Here is a 6751-nt window from a genome sequence, read left to right on the forward strand (position 1 = left end):
GCCAGGTGTGGAGCCTTCTCAACACACTGAAAGATTGCTCACAACTACAACTGTTTACAGGAATTGTGAGTGCAATCTGAATTATCTGTTTCAGTGTTGGGAACATTGTTGGATCCAGTATGTTAAAAACACCCTGTCTATCCATAATTTCCTTTTTAGTGTTAAGGAAGTTTTTGGCCACTAAAACTTCCTCAAATTTGGAAGATTATTCATTTTCCCCGTGTGTGTGTGTGTGTGTGTGTGTGTGTGTGTGTGTGTGTGTGTGTGCGCGTGTGTGCGTGCGTGCGTGCGTGTGTGTTATAGAACGACAGGCTACAGACGCTCAGTATTGAAAAACTGGTGCTATTTATGTGGGCAACATTCTCTAACAGCAATCAAGTTGTCATTGTTTGTGTCAAACAAGTTGTGCATTTGTTGTAACGTTAAAACAGGAGATGACTATACTCTGCGCTGTTTCCAGCTCCCGTGGTTTCCAACGAAACATTCAGAAGAGTCACGTGGACGAATCCGGAAATAACTGATTTTTTTCATTGGTTGTTGCGTTAAATCTTACCCAGATACAGTAGTGCTATTTTCTGATTGGCTTTTATGTGGCCCCTTTCGTTTTTTGATTGGCTGGTAAGTGGCAGGCTCGACTGAAGACTCCCGAGGCAGCAGGAGATGCACTTGATGAATCCTGCCGATTCCATAGCGAGAGCGGCGCTTCTGCAGATTAATTTAATGATGATCAATGGAATTTTACTGGGGCACTGGAGACTTTTACTGGGGCACGTGCCCCAGTAAAAAGGGCCTGACGACGCCTCTGGTTCACACCTACCTAATAAACCGTTGGAACACACAAGACCGGAAACATAGCCCACTGCACCGTCCGTCAAAGGACGTCGGAAGGCGTGGCTGACGGATGGGGGTAGTGTCACACTACCCCCAAGAGTAGTGTCACAGTGCTTAAATTTGCATACGGGATCTGATTGGATGACGGATCCGTCGCTGCCGAAAAAGTTGAACATTTCTCAACTTTTTGACGGCGTCAACGGAACCAACGGATCCACAATGCATTGCGCTTCCGTCCCCATTAAAAATCAATGGGGATCAGTCAACGGACGGATGCAGTGGGCACGAGGTAGGCCTACCTCGTTCGTGCCAGGCCCCCAGGACAGGCATATACTTCCGCAATCCACCCGTGCTCAGAGGCCAAGCCTGGTATTGCAGCTGTTTAGCTGGGAGTGGACGGGGGTCCGTCATTTCATGCGGCCCAGAAGTAGATATCGCCGTCCACTCCAATACAAGTGGGGAACAGGATTGTGTCTCCGCAAGAAATGTCTGGATATCAATCAAAGGCTCATAATTATATTTCTACCCTGTTCTAAAAAAATGTAAGTTTTTTCTTTTCTAAACGCCTCCCCAAGCGTTTTATTAGCAGTTTACGTTGGGTACGCAGCTGAAAGGAGCCGTACTGAAACAAACGGCTCCTTGCTATGATCCTATTTTGAAGTGCACGGCTCCATTAACTTCCGAATTAAATTAAATTCTGAATTAACTTCCATTAACTCCATTAACTTCCAAAGTCTGAGATTTGTCCTTTACTTGACATGAATGGCGTTGAACACGGATATATAACACACAGATCATTGAAATAGCTGGAACAGGCACGCACATATTGATTACCTGAATGATTATGGGAGACCTACGTAATTTTCATAATATTGTAAATTGTCTGATATTAACATTTCAGTTGCGTTGGTAGGTAGGCTATTTCATTTTCATTTGCTTGTTTAGCTATGTATGACAGGGTTATGGTTAGCTATGTATGACAGTTGACAATGTTGGTGTATTACAATTCAATATTTGGGTAGGCTACTCCAACTTCGTTGCTGGTCGATATGTAAACATTTACTTTTATATAAATTGATTGCATTCTTCGTAAAATAGTTAGTTGGAAGGAATCTGTTTCTTAAGCAATAACATTGAACTGAATTAGGCCTACATACGTTTACTATGTTACTATGGTATTATATGGAGCAATCTTACATATTTATGAAGTTTCCAGATCAATAAAGTTCTATCTCTTTTTATTTGAACTGCCTGTATGTCCTCTTTATTATAGTATTACAGTGTGTACCTTGGTTATCAGCTATCATAGAATGGTGTCCAAATGTCTGCATGTGTAAGAAATAGGATTTGAACCAAGTGTTACAATAAAAAAAAGCTTTTATTAAAAGACCCCCCACCCCAAATTTGAACAAAACACATTTTTTGGCTGTTTGGCCGGGGCAGAAGAGTGGAAGGGGAAACAAAGACAGGTAGCCTAAGAAGTAAGGAAAGGAATGAGAGGAAGAACAGTGAAATGAATGAACAGTGTGATAAACGCAAATAATTACCAAATGATTACCAAAAAGGTTAGAATTACTGATTTATCAAATACGCAGAGAAGAGCATCATCGAATAAAGATTAAGGACCTGGATTATATCTTACAGTATTGAAAACTGTTGAAATTACAATTCAGAGTGGAGAAGGCTGAAGGCATTGGCCCTAAAAGTGTCAGTTTCACCCACTCTGGATTATCGCTTCAAGAGACTGAAATGCTTTTTAAAAAAATGTAATTTCCCCTATTGGTGAAATGAACCTTGTCTTTTAGGTATAAACCACAGCAGTTAAACCTTATTCCAGGATGCTCTACGCTGTTGCCTCCTAGCTCTACACTAACAAATGCGTTCATCACACTGTTCACCCATTTCCTAGCGTGATTTAGCTTCCCCGGATGGTCAGCCCTCCACCAGCGTCTCTCTAAGTTTTATAACAAATAATTCAATACGTGAAGATTTGGTGATAGAGGTAAAGCATCTTCTTTTAAATATTATAAGCCTTGGTTTAGTTATTCAGTTCTGTAGCCCACCATGGAATATATGGCAATGAAATTGCTGATAAATTAGCTAAAAGATACTAACCTAATTAGAAGAATTTAACCTTAAGTATATATATTTTTTATTTGTATTTATTCATTTCTTTTGTTAGTTTGTTTTATTTTGTTTATTTTGTTTCGTTAGTTTGGTTTTTTCTTTGAATTTATTTGTATGATTTAAAGTATGATTTGCCAACGTCCTTGTCCTTGTCAACGTCCTTGTCACAAACTCCTGTGTAGTAGTCCAGTAGGTCGCGGTATATGGGGAAAAACTATGATCCGCCACTAAACTAGAAGAAGAAGAAGATCTCTGCATCCGGTACGTCACGGACTAGGTCACGTGTCCTGGCCACATACCGCGGAAGCAAATCGCTCCTGTATGTTACCATGCGCCACTGAGCAGTTTGCATAGGAATGAATGGGCGGCCATTTTCCAGTCCGTGGTCCATCCTTTATTATGTCCATGGTTCGTGCCCACTGCATCCATCAGAAATTACAATTTAAACTAGCATGTCTTCCATCACTCTCATTGCTGCAACTAAACACGTAATTTACTCAAATGCCATCATTTCTACTTATATTATATTTCATGGATGATATCGATCTGACTGGGGCCAGCAGCATATTCTTTATTTAAAGATTTATTTTGCAATATTCATGCAGAAACACTGAGAGACATGAAGGTATGAGAGAAAGGGAGACATAAGGACACGCAGACAATGACCAAGGGCAGGAGTCGAACCCGGGTCGCTGCCGTAAAGACTGACCCAGGCTCACCCATGCGCCCAAGCAGCAATTTATAAGGGTTATAACGAACACAAGTAAAAAAGCACATCTATAAAGGTAAGGGGCGGAATGCTCGCTTGGGCCATTCTTCCTGTACCCCCGGAGAGAGCAGCTGAGGCTAGCCTTAGTTTGGTGTTTGATTTCTTTAATAAAAGAGATTCAGGCACCTGCAGTCACCGACTTTAACTGTTGGATGGGCAGGTGTTCCAGTTCAGCAAGTTTTTAGACAAAGACAAGAGGAGCCAACAACTGCTTGTCCCGGATATCTTAGATTTCAATAGGCCTTTCATGAATCAATTATTTGTTTTCTTGTGGGGCTTTCTGCTGGAGGCTATAAGAAGAGGCAGAGTCTAGAGTAGGCATCTTGTATGGGTGTTTTAATGAATGGTTTGAGTCTTGCCTTGAGTAGTTGCATTATGGTTCTGTAGAACCGTTTTCATTTGGTTTGTGTGGAGTGGTGTTTTATTTATTCATAATTTGCGAGATAATAGAGACTAACCTTCCTGAAGACAGTCTAGCCCCACCTTTACTTTTCTAGAAGCTGCACGGTTGGCCTGAATGAATCATTACTCGCTGCCACTCTTCATCGTGGTTTGGGTAACCGATCAGATCCATAAGACATTTCTCAAGTAACAAACTACAAATTAACCCTGAAAGTATGATGTTAAGAGTTATTTAGCATAACAGATGCAGCTCTGGTGTTTGGTGTTTATGATCCAGACATATACTACAAAGATATTTTAAATGTCAGAATTTACGTTATCGTGAGCATTATAAGCCTCATATTGTTTAAATAATAGCACATGACAACAACATACTTTGAGATAGAGACACGGGCGTGAGGTGACGATTTTTCTCCTTTACGGAATTCAACTCACCATAGCTTTCTCACACACACACACACACAGAGCCAGACACAGAGCCAGACACACACACACACACACACGCACACACACACACACACACACACACACACACACACACACACACACACACACACACAGAGCCAGACACAGAGCCAGACACACACACACACACACGCGCACACGCACACACACACACACACACACACACACACACACACACACACACACACACACACACACACACACACACACACACACACAGAGTGACTATGTAGTTCCTTTAATGGCCTGTTTAACTGGTCGGACTTAAAAATAGAAATAAAAGAAGCTCCATTTCATTCTCAGAATTGAAGGCGGATATGGTTATTTGTACAGTTAAGAACTCAGCGACTTTTTGATCTACTCACTATGTGGTTGAAACGTCTAATTTGTTTTAGGTTATTAAAAAATTAATTAAAAGGGGTGGTGAACCCAAAATGTTTTTTTTCTTATATGGCCTTTTAACATAGTCGTCTATGCCATTCTCACACTGATAATAAGCCTCATTTAGAGAATTGGTCTAGAATCCTATGTTACTGACAGTTCTTTACGTGACGTCAAAGCAAATTTCGAATAAGGAGCATAAGGATGATCGAGGACGAGAGGGCTGGCTAGTGGTGCATCTCAGACACCACGGTGTGTCGTGTGAATTTCATAGACAACATAAAATGTCTTGGTCAGCCTTGCTAAAAGCATTGTGATAGCATTTGTGACAAATACCTGTTGCAGCACTGGCTGCCGCCTTACACAAAATGGGTTCCTGATTTCATGGGCTCCTCCAGCAACAGGGTCCGGTTGGCATTGCTCTCGAGGGTGTAGAGAAAAAGTTTATTGCAGTGTTGGCAGGTTTGTTGCATGCAGAGCCGGAGATGAATACTGACATGTCGGAGCTCTGTGTGTGTGTGTGTGTGTGTGTGTGTGTGTGTGTGTGTGTGTGTGTGTGTGTGTGGTGATGGCTGGTTTAACCTGTGCACCTTAATTACTGGCTGCACAGGTGTGCAGCCAGTAATTAACTCCCCTAACGGCCTGACTCCCCTGAGTCAGGCCGACTCAGGTCAGGTGAGGCTGATTTAACCAGGCATCAACCGTTCCTCTGTACTATTGGATGCTGGATTTTATAACAGTAAGGAGGATGGAGGAGAGATCAACCTGTTATGTAATGGTAGAAAACAATAGTTTAGCACCATAAGCCTACTGTGGGAGTGTGTGTGGATGATGGCTGGTTTAGAAACCTCACTTGGCCGAGTCTGATTGGAGCCTGGAGCTGGCTGAGGCTGCACACCTGTTGCCATTGAGTATACGTTTACATGCACAACTTAATCCGATTAAAACCATAGTTCGACTATGCTCCTCAATTGGACAACTGCAATTGTCCGATTATACATGGCGGTGAGAAAATCGATTCATTGGCTGAAGCACTTCATACCCCGGTACGATAGGTGGCACTGTACCCATTTCAACTAGTGGTAATAGAGCCACCGGCTGACCTCTTTACGTCACCAGCAACAACAAACGCGGCTTTCGAGAAAGATGTTTCAGTAGACAGCTGTCACTCGCTGTCACTTTGGGTCCATGTCATTTCTCCGACCTCGGAACAACGTATGCGGACTCCTCCGGGGGCGGCGGAGCAGCTTCTCCGGGAGTCCGCATACGGCAACAATATTTCTCTTTCTTCTCCACCATGGAGAATTCCGGCATGCAGCCAATTGCGTACCGAGTCAGTTGAACTAGGCCCGTTGATCACGCCTCTTGTGCTGAAGAAAATGGCAGCAGCTTCCCCAGACCAAGCTCAGGCCCCGTCCACACGAAGCCGATTTCATGGCAAAACCGCAAAGGTCTTGTACGGTTCGGCCTTCCGTCCACACGAAGCCGGCGAATCCGCTGACCGAAACCGCAAACTTCTGAAACCACCCTCTGAGGTGGTTTCAAATCTATCCGGTTTCGTTTTGGTTTCGTGTGGACGCCTGAAACCGACTGAAACCGCAAACCATGACATCATCGCCCCACCCCTCGACCTCCTAGCCAATGGCTCTTAAGGCCGCGGAGTCTCAGAAATCACAACAAAAAAGATGATGGCGGACTACAAGCTTGTAATCGTTCTGCAGCATATCATGTCCCTTGTTGGGTTGCTAAGCCGATATTTATTGAGAATCTAGTTCG

At 43.1% G+C, this 6751-nt stretch overlaps 1 protein-coding gene and 1 pseudogene across 7 annotated transcripts in view; both read right to left on the reverse strand.

The window, feature by feature from the left end:
- LOC132454626 (uncharacterized) overlaps positions 1-6751 on the reverse strand; it is a 52621-nt gene that overhangs the window by 19572 nt on the left and 26298 nt on the right. The window lies entirely within an intron of this gene.
- Positions 4262-4352, reverse strand: LOC132454804 (small nucleolar RNA U3; annotated as a pseudogene).

The sequence above is a fragment of the Gadus macrocephalus genome, chromosome 3 (genome assembly GCF_031168955.1).
Source record: "Gadus macrocephalus chromosome 3, ASM3116895v1".
In the NCBI taxonomy this organism is placed as follows: domain Eukaryota; kingdom Metazoa; phylum Chordata; class Actinopteri; order Gadiformes; family Gadidae; genus Gadus; species Gadus macrocephalus.